The 17,554-nt window shown below is 48.0% G+C and overlaps 1 protein-coding gene across 4 annotated transcripts in view; it reads left to right on the top strand.

Moving 5' to 3' along the window:
• Positions 1-17,554, top strand: part of Exn (Ephexin) — a 742,877-nt gene that overhangs the window by 114,891 nt on the left and 610,432 nt on the right. For all 4 annotated transcript variants that reach the window (XM_070096018.1, XM_070096015.1, XM_070096017.1 and 1 more), the window contains exon 2: positions 14,484-14,563. The gene's annotated coding sequence lies outside the window, so the exon portion shown is untranslated. The remainder of the gene's footprint in view (positions 1-14,483; positions 14,564-17,554) is intronic.

Below are 17,554 nucleotides of genomic sequence, written 5' to 3'. Positions count from 1 at the left end.
TCAGGTGTTTCTTTGTTGTGGGAGTTGACTGTGAGGTGTGGTCTAAGCCCTTTTATTGCCTTCCTTTGATGTATTACTTTCATAGTTCCTTGACAATGTGAGTAGTCACGAAAGTGCTTGGAATTTCACTACTCTTTCACAGTGGTTGTTTTGCATGATTTAAAATCACCTGTTTACTGTGATCTTATTGCATGTGTGTGTGTGTGTGTGTGTGTGTGTGTGTGTGTGTGTGTGTGTGTGTGTGTGTGTGTGTGTGTCGGTGTGTGTGTGTGTGTGTGTGTGTGTGTGTGTGTGTGTGTGTGTGTGTGTGTGTGTGTGTGTGTGTGTGTGTGTGTGTGTGTACGTGTGTGTGTGTGTGTGTACGTGTGTGTGTGTGTGTGTGGGTGTGTGTGTGTGTGTGTGTATGTGTGTGTGTGTGTGTGTGTTTGTGTGTGTGTGTGTGTGTGTGTGTGTGTGTGTGTGTGTGTGTGTGTGTGTGTAAAATTTATGTATTTATACATGTTTATTCAGACATGCGCATATATATGTCCACCACCATTCTCAGAGCCATTACCACCACTACCACCATTCTCAGAGCCATTACCACCACTACCACCATTCTCAGAGCCATTACCACCACTACCACCATTCTCAGAGCCATTACCACCACTACCACCATTCTCAGAGCCATTACCACCACTACCACCATTCTCAGAGCCATTACCACCACTACCACCATTCTCAGAGCCATTACCACCACTACCACCATTCTCAGAGCCATTACCACCACTACCACCATTCTCAGAGCCATTACCACCACTACCACCATTCTCAGAGCCATTACCACCACTACCACCATTCTCAGAGCCATTACCACCACTACCACCATTCTCAGAGCCATTACCACCACTACCACCATTCTCAGAGCCATTACCACCACTACCACCATTCTCAGAGCCATTACCACCACTACCACCATTCTCAGAGCCATTACCACCACTACCACCATTCTCAGAGCCATTACCACCACTACTCAGAGCCATTACCACCACTACCACCATTCTCAGAGCCATTACCACAACTACCACCATTCTCTCAGAGCCATTACCACCACTACCACCATTCTCAGAGCCATTACCACCACTACCACCATTCTCAGAGCCATTACCACCACTACCACCATTCTCAGAGCCATTATCACCACTACCACCATTCTCAGAGCCATTACCACCACTACCACCATCCTCAGAGCCATCACCACCACCATCCTCAGAACCATCACCACCACTACCACCATCCTCAGAGCCATCACCACCACCACCACCATCCTCAGAGCCATCACCACCACTACCACCATCCTCAGAGCCATCACCACCACTACCACCATCCTCAGAGCCATCACCACCACTACCACCATCCTCAGAGCCATCACCACCACCATCCTCAGAGCCATCACCACCACTACCACCATCATTCACCACCATTCTCCAAGCCATCATCACCACTACCACCATCGTATGCATATGTATATATGTAAATCTATAACCTATAACATCAGTCAGTGTGTCGGTGAGAGCTGCAGCAGTAGTGAAGCTAAAGTTGTGTACAGTCATCTCATGGAAATCAGTATCAGGAATGGTCCATATAAAATCGAGCAGAGAGCACCTGTACATCTCAATTGCTCTATGAACGTTCAGTGTCTGACAGATGCGATGAGCGGTTTTGAAAACTGACTTGTCGGTTTTCAAAACCGTTTATCACATCTGTCAGACACGCAGGAGCTCTCTGCTCGATTTTATATGGACCATTCCTGATACTGTCAGACACTGCAACATTTTGGAATCTTGATACAAGGAATATCTTCAACACTTGTCCAACCTTTGGACAAGACCTACTTACACTGGTGTATGATTCCACTGTGACTCCGCCGCCTCCTGCTTCTACTCACCTGATTACAGTGTATAATCCATTTCTTCGACCATATGCTGTACTTTCTTCAAGATTGATAGACTGAACATCGATTCCATGCTGAAGGACTGATTACCTCAAACTTCTCCTCTCTTTCCACCGTTCTTCTTTGTATTGGACTGATGAAACCACTGTGTGGCGAAACGTTTCCTCGGTAAAGATATCCAAGTGTCTCAGTCTTCAACGAACCTTCACTTAGTAACAGCTGACAGAGTTTAAGATATGAAACCAGGTTAAACGAGACCTTCTGAAGATGTAAACGATGACCCTAAATGATGTGAGGGAGCTTGAAGGTAAAACTTGAGTTGTATTGGAAATGGGTTGGGCACATATATTAGTTTCAAGGTTTGGGTTTGAGAAGAACCTGCCTAGTATGGGTCAGTAGGCTTGTTGAAGTGTTCCTCCTTATGTTCTTAAAACTATGAAAAGCAGAAGCGGTGGACAAGCAACGATAATGTGATCAGTCCATTAGCTTTGAAGAAGTAATTTAGAGGTGGTCAGTCCCTCAGTCTTGAGAAGCATCTAGCTGTATGATCTGGATAAATGTGAAGCTGAGCCGGTTTGTTGGTTAATGGGGTTTAAGTGGTATCAACTACACTAAGGTCATTATGGCTGCACCTAACCTTTTAATCTCTGCACGTAACTTTAATCTCTAAAATAAGAATTAAAGAAAACTCTCATATATATGATGAGAGTAATATTCCTCATAATGTACACATCTGTGAGCTGCAACACCAGAATTGCACCTTTAAGTAAGTTTATTTAGACACAGGTATACATGAGTACATTTATCATACAGTATGTAAATTACTTAAAATGCCCCTCTCCCCCCCCCAAAAAAAAAAAAAAGTCAGAGAAAGTGACATATTTTACACTGGACCCAAAAGCGAGGTGTGGGATGATACACAAATAACCCTCACATAGGAGAAAGAAACTTATGACAATTAGGTCCGACTTGGAACAAGTGTCAGAGGGAGTGAGAGATGTGCTGCTGGAATATGAGAATTAAGGAGCACTACAACATTGATGTCATCGCTGGGAAAACTTTTGAATGAGTTGAGAAGTGACGAAGCTGGTAACTTGTGGCATGAGTTACTCTGAGGTGATGGTGGAACGTTTAACACACTGCTGTTGATTCTAACAAAGAAAACGTACAAGAGATGATTATGGTAGTTCAAGGTCCTCTTCCCCCACCACCCCAATCCTTCCTTACTCATCCCTCCAGTGTCTCGCCCTCCCCCAACGTCTTTCCCTTCCCCACCGTCTCTCCCTCCACTAGTGTTGCTCCCTCTACTCACCCCGTCCATCTCTCCCCTTAATCTCCGCCTCAGTCAACTATTCAGATTCAAAGAAGCGCCCTCCCACATCAAGAAGCACATTTATAAGGTGATGATTAGACCTTTGCTGGAGTACTCTTGCATACCCATGTCAATAACTAAATCCAACATGCTACAGCTTGAAAGAGTCCAAAACAGAGCACTCCGCTTCATCACTGGCACCAGGCTTAGAGACAGAATCAGGATGGAAGACCTGCACGTCCAACAGGATATCGTTGCAAATAATGTCAGGCTAGATAAACTAAAAAGGAGACAACTATATGGCATGCAGGAACTCTATATATCAGACAGAGAACACTCTCCCCAACCAACACACCTCCTCACAGAACCCACAGAATGACCCTCCAACAAAGAGTCCGATGCTTCATTCACAAGGAGAACTTCCCAAGACCAAGGATCCTGAGTGACCTCCCCGAAGAAATAGAAGAATGGATACCACCGGAACCATTCTATGTCCAACAACAAGGATAAATGCACCTCACTTTTGGGAGACTTACTTCTATCAGACTACACCTTACAACTAACCTGTAACATCTACAAACATCCTACGACGGGACACCTCAGAAACTGCTTAGCCAACCAACTCCGGGTTAGCAGTTAATCTCCGTCGAACACCCCGCAAATACCATCTGCAACAGCAGCTTTACGTTCTTTTGCGCAAAAAAAGGCAGTTGCAAATACTATGCAGCCTTCCAACTCAGCGGCATGCAGGTATACAACTCAGCGGCATGCAGGTATACAACTCAGCGGCATGCAGGTATACAACTCAGCGGCATGCAGGTATACAACTCAGCGGCATGCAGGTATACAACTCAGCGGCATGCAGGTATTCAACTCAGCGGCATGCAGGTATACAACTCAGCGGCATGCAGGTATACAACTCAGCGGCATGCAGGTATACAACTCAGCGGCATGCAGGTATTCAACTCAGCGGCATGCAGGTATACAACTCAGCGGCATGCAGGTATACAACTCAGCGGCATGCAGGTATACAACTCAGCGGCATGCAGGTATTCAATGCAGGTATACAACTCAGCGGCATGCAGGTATACAACTCAGCGGCATGCAGGTATACAACTCAGCGGCATGCAGGTATAACTCAGCGGCATGCAGGTATACAACTCAGCGGCATGCAGGTATTCAACTCAGCGGCATGCAGGTATACAACTCAGCGGCATGCAGGTATACAACTCAGCGGCATGCAGGTATAACTCAGCGGCATGCAGGTATACAACTCAGCGGCATGCAGGTATACAACTCAGCGGCATGCAGGTATACAAGTCAGCGGCATGCAGGTATACAACTCAGCGGCATGCAGGTATTCAACTCAGCGGCATGCAGGTATACAACTCAGCGGCATGCAGGTATACAACTCAGCGGCATGCAGGTATACAACTCAGCGGCATGCAGGTATACAACTCAGCGGCATGCAGGTATACAACTCAGCGGCATGCAGGTATACAACTCAGCGGCATGCAGGTATTCAACTCAGCGGCATGCAGGTATACAACTCAGCGGCATGCAGGTATACAACTCAGCGGCATGCAGGTATACAACTCAGCGGCATGCAGGTATTCAACTCAGCGGCATGCAGGTATACAACTCAGCGGCATGCAGGTATACAACTCAGCGGCATGCAGGTATACAACTCAGCGGCATGCAGGTATTCAACTCAGCGGCATGCAGGTATACAACTCAGCGGCATGCAGGTATACAACTCAGCGGCATGCAGGTATACAACTCAGCGGCATGCAGGTATTCAACTCAGCGGCATGCAGGTATACAACTCAGCGGCATGCAGGTATTCAACTCAGCGGCATGCAGGTATACAACTCAGCGGCATGCAGGTATACAACTCAGCGGCATGCAGGTATTCAACTCAGCGGCATGCAGGTATACAACTCAGCGGCATGCAGGTATACAACTCAGCGGCATGCAGGTATACAAGTCAGCGGCATGCAGGTATACAACTCAGCGGCATGCAGGTATTCAACTCAGCGGCATGCAGGTATACAACTCAGCGGCATGCAGGTATACAACTCAGCGGCATGCAGGTATACAACTCAGCGGCATGCAGGTATACAACTCAGCGGCATGCAGGTATTCAACTCAGCGGCATGCAGGTATACAACTCAGCGGCATGCAGGTATACAACTCAGCGGCATGCAGGTATTCAACTCAGCGGCATGCAGGTATACAACTCAGCGGCATGCAGGTATACAACTCAGCGGCATGCAGGTATTCAACTCAGCGGCATGCAGGTATACAACTCAGCGGCATGCAGGTATACAACTCAGCGGCATGCAGGTATACAACTCAGCGGCATGCAGGTATTCAACTCAGCGGCATGCAGGTATACAACTCAGCGGCATGCAGGTATACAACTCAGCGGCATGCAGGTATACAACTCAGCGGCATGCAGGTATACAACTCAGCGGCATGCAGGTATACAACTCAGCGGCATGCAGGTATTCAACTCAGCGGCATGCAGGTATACAACTCAGCGGCATGCAGGTATACAACTCAGCGGCATGCAGGTATTCAACTCAGCGGCATGCAGGTATACAACTAAGCGGCATGCAGGTATACAACTCAGCGGCATGCAGGTATACAACTCAGCGGCATGCAGGTATACAACTCAGCGGCATGCAGGTATTCAACTCAGCGGCATGCAGGTATACAACTCAGCGGCATGCAGGTATACAACTCAGCGGCATGCAGGTATACAACTCAGCGGCATGCAGGTATTCAACTCAGCGGCATGCAGGTATACAACTCAGCGGCATGCAGGTATACAACTCAGCGGCATGCAGGTATACAACTCAGCGGCATGCAGGTATACAACTCAGCGGCATGCAGGTATACAACTCAGCGGCATGCAGGTATACAACTCAGCGGCATGCAGGTATACAACTCAGCGGCATGCAGGTATTCAACTCAGCGGCATGCAGGTATACAACTCAGCGGCATGCAGGTATACAACTCAGCGGCATGCAGGTATACAACTCAGCGGCATGCAGGTATACAACTCAGCGGCATGCAGGTATTCAACTCAGCGGCATGCAGGTATACAACTCAGCGGCATGCAGGTATACAACTCAGCGGCATGCAGGTATACAACTCAGCGGCATGCAGGTATACAACTCAGCGGCATGCAGGTATTCAACTCAGCGGCATGCAGGTATACAACTCAGCGGCATGCAGGTATACAACTCAGCGGCATGCAGGTATTCAACTCAGCGGCATGCAGGTATACAACTCAGCGGCATGCAGGTATACAACTCAGCGGCATGCAGGTATACAACTCAGCGGCATGCAGGTATTCAACTCAGCGGCATGCAGGTATACAACTCAGCGGCATGCAGGTATACAACTCAGCGGCATGCAGGTATACAACTCAGCGGCATGCAGGTATACAACTCAGCGGCATGCAGGTATACAACTCAGCGGCATGCAGGTATACAACTCAGCGGCATGCAGGTATACAACTCAGCGGCATGCAGGTATACAACTCAGCGGCATGCAGGTATACAACTGGTATAACTGTGTGCAGCTGATGGGCAGGAGGTATACCTATCTTATGAATTTAATGTATTCATGAATAACACAACACAGTGTGTGTAGTACAGTGGTATCGGGTAGTACAGTTGTATCGGGTAGTACAGTGGTATCGGGTAGTACAGTGGTATCGGGTAGTACAGTGGTATCGGATAGTACAGTGGTATCGGATAGTACAGTGGTATCGGGTAGTACAGTGGTATCGGGTAGTACAGTGGTATCGGGTAGTACAGTGGTATCGGGTAGTACAGTGGTATCGGGTAGTACAGTGGTATCGGGTAGTACAGTGGTATCGGGTAGTACAGTGGTATCGGGTAGTACAGTGGTATCGGATAGTACAAGGGTATCGGGTAGTACAGTGGTATCGGGTAGTACAGTGGTATCGGGTAGTACAGTGGTATCGGGTAGTACAGTGGTATCGGGTAGTACAGTGGTATCGGGTAGTACAGTGGTATCGGGTAGTACAGTGGTATCGGATAGTACAAGGGTATCGGGTAGTACAGTGGTATCGGGTAGTACAGTGGTATCGGGTAGTACAGTGGTATCGGGTAGTACAGTGGTATCGGGTAGTACAGTGGTGTCGGGTAGTATAGTGGTATCGGATAGTACAGTGATGTCGAGTAGTACAGTGGTATCGGGTAGTACAGTGGTATCGGGTAGTACAGTGATGTCGGGTAGTACATTGGTAACGGGTAGTACAGTGGTATCGGGTAGTACAGTGGTATCGGATAGTACAAGGGTATCGGGTAGTACAGTGGTATCGGGTAGTACAGTGGTATCGGGTAGTACAGTGGTATCGGATAGTACAGTGGTATCGGGTAGTACAGTGGTATCGGGTAGTACAGTGGTATCGGATAGTACAAGGGTATCGGGTAGTACAGTGGTATCGGGTAGTACAGTGGTATCGGGTAGTACAGTGGTATCGGGTAGTACAGTGGTGTCGGGTAGTATAGTGGTATCGGATAGTACAGTGATGTCGGGTAGTACAGTGGTATCGGGTAGTACAGTGATGTCGGGTAGTACAGTGGTATCGGGTAGTACAGTGATGTCGGGTAGTACAGTGGTATCGGGTAGTACAGTGATGTCGGGTAGTAGAGTGGTATCGGTTAGTACAGTGATGTCGGGTAGTAGTGGTATCGGTTAGTACAGTGATGTCGGGTAGTACAGTGGTATCGGTTAGTACAGTGATGTCGGGTAGTACAGTGGTATCGGTTAGTACAGTGGTATCGGGTAGTGCAGTTGTATCAGGTAGTACAGTGATATCGGGTAGTACAGTGATATCGGGTAGTACAGTGGTATCGGATAATACAGTGGTATCGGGTAGTACAGTTATATTGGGTAGTACAGTGGTATCAGGTAGAACAGTGATATCGGGTAGTACAGTGATATCGAGTAGTACAGTGGTATCGGGTAGTACAGTGATATCGGGTAGTATAGTGGTATCGGATAGTACAGTGGTATCGGGTAGTACAGTTATATCGGGTAGTAGAGTGGTATCGGATAGTGGTATCGGGTAGGACAGTGGTATCATGTAGTACAGTAGTATCGGGTAGTAGAGTGGTATTGGGTAGTACAGTGATATCGGATAGTACATTGGTATCAGGTAGTACAGTTATATCGGTAGTTCATTGGTATCGGATAGTACAGTGGTATCGGGTAATACAGTGATATCGGGTAGTAGAGTGGTATCGGATAGTAGTGGTATCAGTACAGTTATATCGGGTAGTAGTGATATCGGGTAGTACAGTGGTATCGGGTAGTAGAGTGGTATCAGGTAGTAGAGTGGTATCGGGAAGTAGAGTGGTATCGGGTAGTACAGTGGTATCGGGAAGTACAATGGTATCAGGTAGTACAGTGGTATCGGGTAGTAGAGTGGTATCGGGTAGTAGAGTGGTATCAGGTAGTAGAGTGGTATCGGATAGAGTGGTATCGGGTAGTAGTGGTATCAGGTAGTACAGTGATATCGGGTAGTAGAGTGGTATCGGGTAGTAGAATGGTATCAGGTAGTAGAGTGGTATCGGATAGTTGTATCGGGTAGTAGTGGTATCAGGTAGTACAGTGATATCGGGTAGTAGAGTGGTATCGGATAGTACAGTGGTATCGGGTAAGGGAGAGAAGTAGGGCAGGTGTGGTAACAGCAGCTACAGTGATATCGGGTAGTAGAGTGGTATCGGGTAGTAGAGTGGTATCAGGTAGTAGAGTGGTATAGGGTAGTAGAGTGGTATCGGGTAGTAGAGTGGTATCAGGTAGTAATGGTATCGGGTAGAGTGGTATCAGGTAGTAGAGTGGTATCAGGTAGAGTGGTATCGGGTAGTAGAGTGGTATCGGGTAGTAGAGTGGTATCGGGTAGTAGAGTGGTATCAGGTAGTAGAGTGGTATCGGGTAGTAGAGTGGTATCGGGTAGTACAATGGTATCAGGTAGTACAGTGGTATCGGGTAGTAGAGTGGTATCAGGCAATAGAGTGGTATCGGATAGTAGTGGTATCGGGTAGTAGAGTGGTATCAGGTAGTACAGTGGTATCGGGTAGTAGAGTGGTATCGGGTAGTACAGTGGTATCGGGTAAGGGAGAGAAGTAGGGCAGGTGTGGTAACAGCAGCTACAGTGATATCGGGTAGTAGAGTGGTATCAGGTAGTAGAGTGGTATCGGGTAAGGGAGAGAAGTATGGGGAGGTGTGGTAACAGCAGCTACAGTGGTATCGGGTAGTAGAGTGGTATCGGGTAAGGGAGAGAAGTCTGGGGAGGTGTGGTAACAGCAGCTACAGTGGTATCGGGTAGTAGAGTGGTATCAGGTAGTAGAGTGGTATCGGGTAAGGGAGAGAAGTATGGGGAGGTGTGGTAGCAGCTACAGTGGTATCGGGTAGTAGAGTGGTATCAGGTAGAGTGGTATCGGGTAGTAGAGTGGTATCTGGTAAGGGAGAGAAGTATGGGGAGGTGTGGTAACAGCAGCTACAGTGGTATCGGGTAGTAGAGTGGTATCAGGTAGTAGAGTGGTATCGGGTAGAGAGGTATCGGGTAAGGGAGAGAAGTCTGGGGAGGTGTGGTAACAGCAGCTACAGTGGTATCGGGTAGTAGAGTGGTATCAGGTAGTAGAGTGGTATCGGGTAAGGGAGAGAAGTATGGGGAGGTGTAACAGCAGCTACAGTGGTATCGGGTAGTAGAGTGGTATCGGGTAAGGGAGAGAAGTATGGGGAGGTGTGGTAACAGCAGCTACAGTGGTATCGGGTAGTAGAGTGGTATCAGGTAGTAGAGTGGTATCGGGTAAGGGAGAGAAATATGGGGAGGTGTGGTAACAGCAGCTACAGTGGTATCGGGTAGTAGAGTGGTATCGGGTAGTAGAGTGGTATCGGGTAAGGGAGAGAAGTCTGGGGAGGTGTGGTAACACCAGCTACAGTGATATCGGGTAGTAGAGTGGTATCCGGTAGTAGAGTGGTATCGGGTAAGGGAGAGAAGTCTGGGGAGGTGTGGTAACAGCAGCTACAGTGGTATCGGGTAGTAGAGTGGTATCAGGTAGTAGAGTGGTATCGGGTAAGGGAGAGAAGTCTGGGGAGGTGTGGTAACAGCAGCTACAGTGATATCGGGTAGTAGAGTGGTATCAGGTAGTAGAGTGGTATCGGGTAAGGGAGAGAAGTCTGGGGAGGTGTGGTAACAGCAGCTACAGTGGTATCGGGTAGTAGAGTGGTATCGGGTAGTAGAGTGGTATCGGGTAAGGAAGAGAAGTCTGGGGAGGTGTGGTAACAGCAGCTACAGTGGTATCGGGTAGTAGAGTGGTATCAGGTAGAGTGGTATCGGGTAAGGGAGAGAAGTCTGGGGAGGTGTGGTAACAGCAGCTACAGTGGTATCAGGTAGTAGAGTGGTATCGGGTAAGGGAGAGAAGTCTGGGGAGGTGTGGTAACAGCAGCTACAGTGGTATCGGGTAGTAGAGTGGTATCGGGTAAGGGAGAGAAGTCTGGGGAGGTGTGGTAACAGCAGCTACAGTGGTATCGGGTAGTAGAGTGGTATCGGGTAAGGGAGAGAAGTCTGGGGAGGTGTGGTAACAGCAGCTACAGTGGTATCGGGTAGTAGAGTGGTATCGGGTAAGGGAGTGAAGTATGGGGAGGTGTGGTAACAGCAGCTACAGTGGTATCGGGTAGTAGAGTGGTATCGGGTAAGGGAGTGAAGTATGGGGAGGTGTGGTAACAGCAGCTACAGTGGTATCGGGTAGTAGAGTGGTATCGGGTAAGGGAGAGAAGTATGGGGAGGTGTGGTAACAGCAGTTACAGTGGTATCGGGTAGTAGAGTGGTATCAGGTAGTAGAGTGGTATCGGGTAAGGGAGAGAAGTCTGGGGACGTGTGGTAACAGCAGCTACAGTGGTATCGGGTAGAGTGGTATCGGGTAAGGGAGAGAAGTCTGGGGAGGTGTGGTAACAGCAGCTACAGTGGTATCGGGTAGTAGAGTGGTATCGGGTAAGGGAGAGAAGTCTAGGGAGGTGTGGTAACAGCAGCTACAGTGGTATCGGGTAGTAGAGTGGTATCAGGTAAGGGAGAGAAGTGTGGGGAGGTGTGGTAACAGCAGCTACAGTGGTATCGGGTAGTAGAGTGGTATCGGGTAAGGGAGAGAAGTGTGGGGAGGTGTGGTAACAGCAGCTACAGTGGTATCGGGTAGTAGAGTGGTATCGGGTAAGGGAGAGAAGTCTAGGGAGGTGTGGTAACAGCAGCTACAGTGGTATCGGGTAGTAGAGTGGTATCAGGTAAGGGAGAGAAGTGTGGGGAGGTGTGGTAACAGCAGCTACAGTGGTATCGGGTAGTAGAGTGGTATCAGGTAAGGGAGAGAAGTGTGGGGAGGTGTGGTAACAGCAGCTACAGTGGTATCGGGTAGTAGAGTGGTATCGGGTAAGGGAGAGAAGTCTAGGGAGGTGTGGTAACAGCAGCTACAGTGGTATCGGGTAGTAGAGTGGTATCAGGTAAGGGAGAGAAGTCTGGGGAGGTGAGGTAACAGCAGCTACAGTGGTATCGGGTAGTAGAGTGGTATCGGGTAAGGGAGAGAAGTGTGGGGAGGTGTGGTAACAGCAGCTACAGTGGTATCGGGTAGTAGAGTGGTATCGGGTAAGGGAGAGAAGTGTGGGGAGGTGTGGTAACAGCAGCTACAGTGGTATCGGGTAGTAGAGTGGTATCAGGTAAGGGAGAGAAGTGTGGGGAGGTGTGGTAACATCAGCTACAGTGGTATCGGGTAGTAGAGTGGTATCGGGTAAGGGAGAGAAGTCTAGGGAGGTGTGGTAACAGCAGCTACAGTGGTATCGGGTAGTAGAGTGGTATCAGGTAAGGGAGAGAAGTGTGGGGAGGTGTGGTAACAGCAGCTACAGTGGTATCGGGTAGTAGAGTGGTATCGGGTAAGGGAGAGAAGTGTGGGGAGGTGTGGTAACAGCAGCTACAGTGGTATCGGGTAGTAGATTGGTATCAGAAGAGAGAAGTCTGGGGAGGTGTGGTAACAGCAGCTACAGTGGTATCGGGTAGTAGAGTGGTATCGGGTAAGGGAGAGAAGTATGGGGAGGTGTGGTAACAGCAGCTACAGTGGTATCGGGTAGTAGAGTGGTATCGGGTAAGGGAGAGAAGTGTGGGGAGGTGTGGTAACAGCAGCTACAGTGGTATCGGGTAGTAGAGTGGTATCGGGTAAGGGAGAGAAGTATGGGGAGGTGTGGTAACAGCAGCTACAGTGGTATCGGGTAGTAGAGTGGTATCGGGTAAGGGAGAGAAGTATGGGGAGGTGTGGTAACAGCAGCTACAGTGGTATCGGGTAGTAGAGTGGTATCGGGTAAGGGAGAGAAGTGTGGGGAGGTGTGGTAAGAGCAGCTAGCTGACCACTCTCACCCAGCAGTAAGTACCTGCGAGTTAGTGGGTTGTTGTGGGTGACTTACTAAGTCACACTGCCTTGCCTTATGCACCTTCACACGTTATTAGTTTTAATTAACTTTTAATATTTTCTGCTTCTTCGTCTCCTCCTCATTCTTCATCTTCTTCTTCTTCGTCTCCTCGTCCTTCCCTCCTTTTTTTTCTTCTTTGTCTTTTTGTTCAACATTGCAGTGTTGTGATCATTATTTATTGGTGCGTTGAAATTCCAGGACGTGTATGTGTGTACTCACCTAGTTGAGGTTCCAGGGGTCGAGTCCAAGCTCCTGTGTGTGTGTGTGTGTGTGTGTGTGTGTGTGTGTGTGTGTGTGTGTGTGTGTGTGTGTGTGTGTGTGTGTGTGTATGTGTGTGTGTATACTCACCTAATTGTAGTTACGGGGGTCGATTGGTCGATTCATAGCTCCTGGCCCCGCCTATTCACTGGTCACTACTGTGTGTGTGTGACCCTGGCTTTGTTGCCCAGATTCTTGCCTCAGTACGTAATCTGCCGCCCCTCCCACACCCTCCCTTCCCCTCCCTTCCCACCACCCTCTCCTCCCACAACCCTCCCCTCCCTTACCACCACTCTCCCTTCCCTTACCAACACCCTCCCCTCCCTTACCAACACCCTCCCCTCCCACAACCCTTCCCTCCCACCACCTTCCCTCTCACCACCTCCCCTCCCACCACCCTCCCCTCTCATCACCCTCCCGTCCCAAAACCCTCCTCTCCCATCACCCTCCTCCCCCCCAACCCTTCCCCAACCCTCCCCTCCCACAACCCTCCCCTCCTTTCCCACCACCCTCCCCTACCACAACCCTCCCCTCCCACCACCTACCCTCCCAAAACCCTCCTCTCCCACCACCCCGCCCCAAACCCTCCCCTCCCAAAGCCCTCCCCTCCCACCACCCTCCTCTCCCACCACCCTCCTCTCCCACCACCCCTCCCAAAACCCTCCTCTCCCTTTACATCACCCTCCCCTCCCTCCACCCTCCTCCACCCCCACTTTCCTTCCCACCACCCTTCCCTACCGCCACCCTCCCTTCCCACCACCCTTGGGTGTTGGGAAGGGAGGCCCCTTCCCAACACCCTCGTCTCCCTTCACACTACTCTCCCTTCAAACCACCATCCCCTACCGCCACCTTCCCTTCCCACAACCCTCCCCTACCGCCACCTTCCCTTCCCACAACCCTCCCCTCCCTTCCCATCACCCTCCCCACCCATCGCCCTCCCTTACCACCACCCTTCACTCCCTAACCACCATCCTCTCTCACCACCCTCCCGTCCCTTACCACCACCCTCCCCTCCCTAACCACCACCCTCTTCTCCCTTCGCACAACCCTCAATATCCTCCCTCTCCTTCCATCCCCTCCCACCCCTCTCCCCTCCCACCCTCTCCTTTCCCTATCCCTACCACCTATCCCACCCCTCCCACCCACCACCCAATTATTGTTTGTAATAAAGTTGGTAGAATTACCGACAATATGTAAAGTAAAAGGACACAATCGCAAGTAACGTGACATTTTATTGTGGCAACGTTTCGCCACAATAAAAATGTCACATTAGTTGCACTTGTGTCCTTCCAATTATTGTTGTTATTATTATATAAGGAAGCGGTAAATCCTCAGGAATCATATACGTCTGGGAAATGGGAGATAAATAGGTTGAAAATGAGGATGAGGAGAGCTCAGGTACCTTGGGTCAAGAACTTTGGTCATTATCGGCGTGCCTCAGGAACACGTGTTTTCATAGATTACTGACAAGTGTGTCCTGCACAGGTGTTGACATTGGACCACGGACCATGGACAGACAGCAACCCGGGACAGCCCTACACACTGCTGAGCGCACGTCTGGACCGGTGAGTATAACTGTTACCTTTGTTGACCATTGAGTACCTCTGTCACCTCTCTGGACTGGTAAGTACCTCTGTCACCTCTGGACCACTGAATAACTCTGTCACATCTGTGAATAAGTAAGACACATGTAAAAGGGTTAGGTGTCTGTATTCTAAAACGTTTCGCCTACATACTAGACTTCTTCAGTGGAATACAGAGGAGGCAGCGGAAGCAGTAGAGATATAAAGACGACTCAGTCGATCACCTTCGAAGACTTAGTGTTGAAGTGGTCAGTCCCTCAGCCTGAAAAAGAGTTCAGTGTGAAGCCGAGCTTACAGGCTGGCAGCTTATATACCGTCAGAGATGAGGCTCAGATAATCATGACGACAAAAGAGGGTGGGTGAAATCCCACAAGACTTAGAGAGTGAAGATGTAACTCCTTCCCATGAAGAAGGTATTAGAGTGCTGACCAAAAATTACAGACCAGTAGACCGAAATACATTTTTTGTGGAACAGCACAGTCTGCACAACCCAGACCAACATGGATTCAAAGCTGGAAGATCATATTTGTTACAACTATTACCTCACCATAACAGGATTACAATGGCATTGCAAGAAAACGAAAATTCACATTTGTTATTCATGAATTTCGCAAAGGCCTTAGACAAATGCGATCGTGGGGCGATAGGTATAACAGGGAAAGAAGGTAAATAAATTTTCAGCTTTCGAACAAATAGGACACAAAGGGTAATAGTAAACAGAGAAAAACCCAAGACTAGCAAAGTAAGAAGCTCATTACCCTAAGGCAGAGTCCTGGCGCCTTTACTGTTTCTTATTCTCATAGCAGACATAAATAAAAACACTCGCACAGTTTCGTATCATCATTTGCAGATATCAGAATAAGTATAAAAACCACCTCGGTAGAAGACACGAAAAAATTGCTTGATATAAACAGTCTTCCATTAGGCAGTGGAGAATAACATGACGTTCAGTAGCAGGCAGATAATGCCAAATGCCGACCACTGGGAATTAAGATTCTGGTAGCTGGGGATAATTTAATACAAAATTTCTCCCAAGGCTGGGCTTTATCCAGGTACACATGAATGTCCAAATATACCGCTTTATACGGGAAACAAGCACTATGGGGTCAGGCTCAGAGAAAGACGTGTTTCACACATGATCATTAACTTGTGAGAGCAGTGCACCTGACACACTGGCATATTTTACCGAAACACCTATTCAAAATGATGGCATAGTCAGCAGCTCACACTTGTGACATTCTGGAGACCTACCTCTCCAGGCTCAAAAATGTGGTCAATAAAACACGAAACTCGTTAGTATGGACGTGCCCTACCTCTTCACTGGAGTCCCCAGCGATTAAGTAATTTTCTTATTTACAGCTCTGTCACTGTAGACCTCAGCTTGCCTCTTCCTGTACAGGATTTCATAGATCTTGTTTAACCTTATGTCAGGTTCAACTTCTTCACCCTCGGTAATAGCTTTTACAAACAGAAATTTGGAATGGCTTTGAGTTCATCCCTCAGTGTAGTTTTAACAAACATCTATTGAGAACACCTTGAGAGGGACCATTTTAAACATCCTACAACATATTAATTGGCTTAGGTATGTGGGTGATATACTGGTGATAGTTCCCGGGCGTTTCAGTCAAACTCAGTTCAGAGACTCACTTAACATGGTTGAGACCTCCATACAATTCACACTAGAAGAGACGGATCGTTACCCTCTCTGGATGTCTTACTCATCAAGGACAGAGATACTCTTAATCGCAGCTTGAATGATTCGCCGATACATGTCGCGGCTCGGGTCTTTTCCAGATGGTGACCCGGCGCTTAATCGCAAGGTATACTTAATAGGTGGGTTGGAATGGTTGGTTTTGAGAAGGATCTGCCTTGTATGGGCCAGTGGGCCTCTTGCAGTGTTCCTCCATTCTTATGCTCTTAAACCCAGCAGTAAAAATGACTTAATACACTGCTTTTCCCACCATGACCACAAAACCAAAAGGGAAGTTTGTGTGTCGTGGATTTCTTTCTCCGAGCACTCCTAATTTGCAGTGATAAATGTCTTTTAGAAGAACATCAGTATATTGAGGAGGTGTTCACTAGCTTCAAATTCCCATTGCACATTATCCACACTTGCGAACAGAGAGCATTCGTGGTACACAGTACACACAAAGATTCCCACACAGACGCCTGGTTCTTCCCGCTGGGCACACTGCCATCACCATAACCCTGATTCTTCAAAAAACCAACGTGGATGTAGCAGTCCTTACTATCAAAGAAATCATAATTCCTAAACCCAGAACTATTTGCACAGCAAGAGTATACAGCAGGACTGGCCAGCCTGTGGCACGTGCAACAAAAGTGGTGCATTACATGATTAGAAGTGGCGCGCTGTACCCCAGTAATAATAAAGCAAACTTGCTCATACAAAAAGTATTAACCAGTAACTAATTTGTAGTAAAAAATATAACAGAAATTCAAGTAACTTATAGCTAGAAATGAGTTTTACTGAGAATATAAAACTTAGCAATCATTTTTAGTGATTTTATTATTTCGTGCACAAGTTTTAGTGAATGTTATCAAACACATTAAACTGTTTTTAGTTAAAAAAATATTCAGTGAATAAGACTAGGAACAAATTGCAGTGAACACCCACACTGCGTTTATGAGTTGTTATACAGTCACTACACACAATATTCTGCCATTATCACAGACATTACACAATGAGGGACTTTTTGTACAGGAGTCATTCCATAAGTGTCCATATTTGATACTTGTTTGAGGCGCCAGGCACCAGCAGTGTCTACAGTGCCTCGCATGTTTTTACCAGTCAGTTTACAACTGACACTCGTGTGGTAGAGTTGTGCTTCAATCTTTGTAAACAGTTGAAGTTTTGTACTTGTCGAAACTTAAGCTTTGTTTTTGCAGTCAGTTACCCATCTCAGTGCTGAAGAAAATAAACAAAAGGGGAAAGTGACAGTGAGCGTCAATTTA

Source organism: Cherax quadricarinatus, chromosome 52 (genome assembly GCF_038502225.1).
Source record: "Cherax quadricarinatus isolate ZL_2023a chromosome 52, ASM3850222v1, whole genome shotgun sequence".
In the NCBI taxonomy this organism is placed as follows: domain Eukaryota; kingdom Metazoa; phylum Arthropoda; class Malacostraca; order Decapoda; family Parastacidae; genus Cherax; species Cherax quadricarinatus.
The sequence above is the reverse complement of the archived record's forward strand: the minus strand, read 5'-3'. Positions and strand labels throughout refer to the sequence as shown.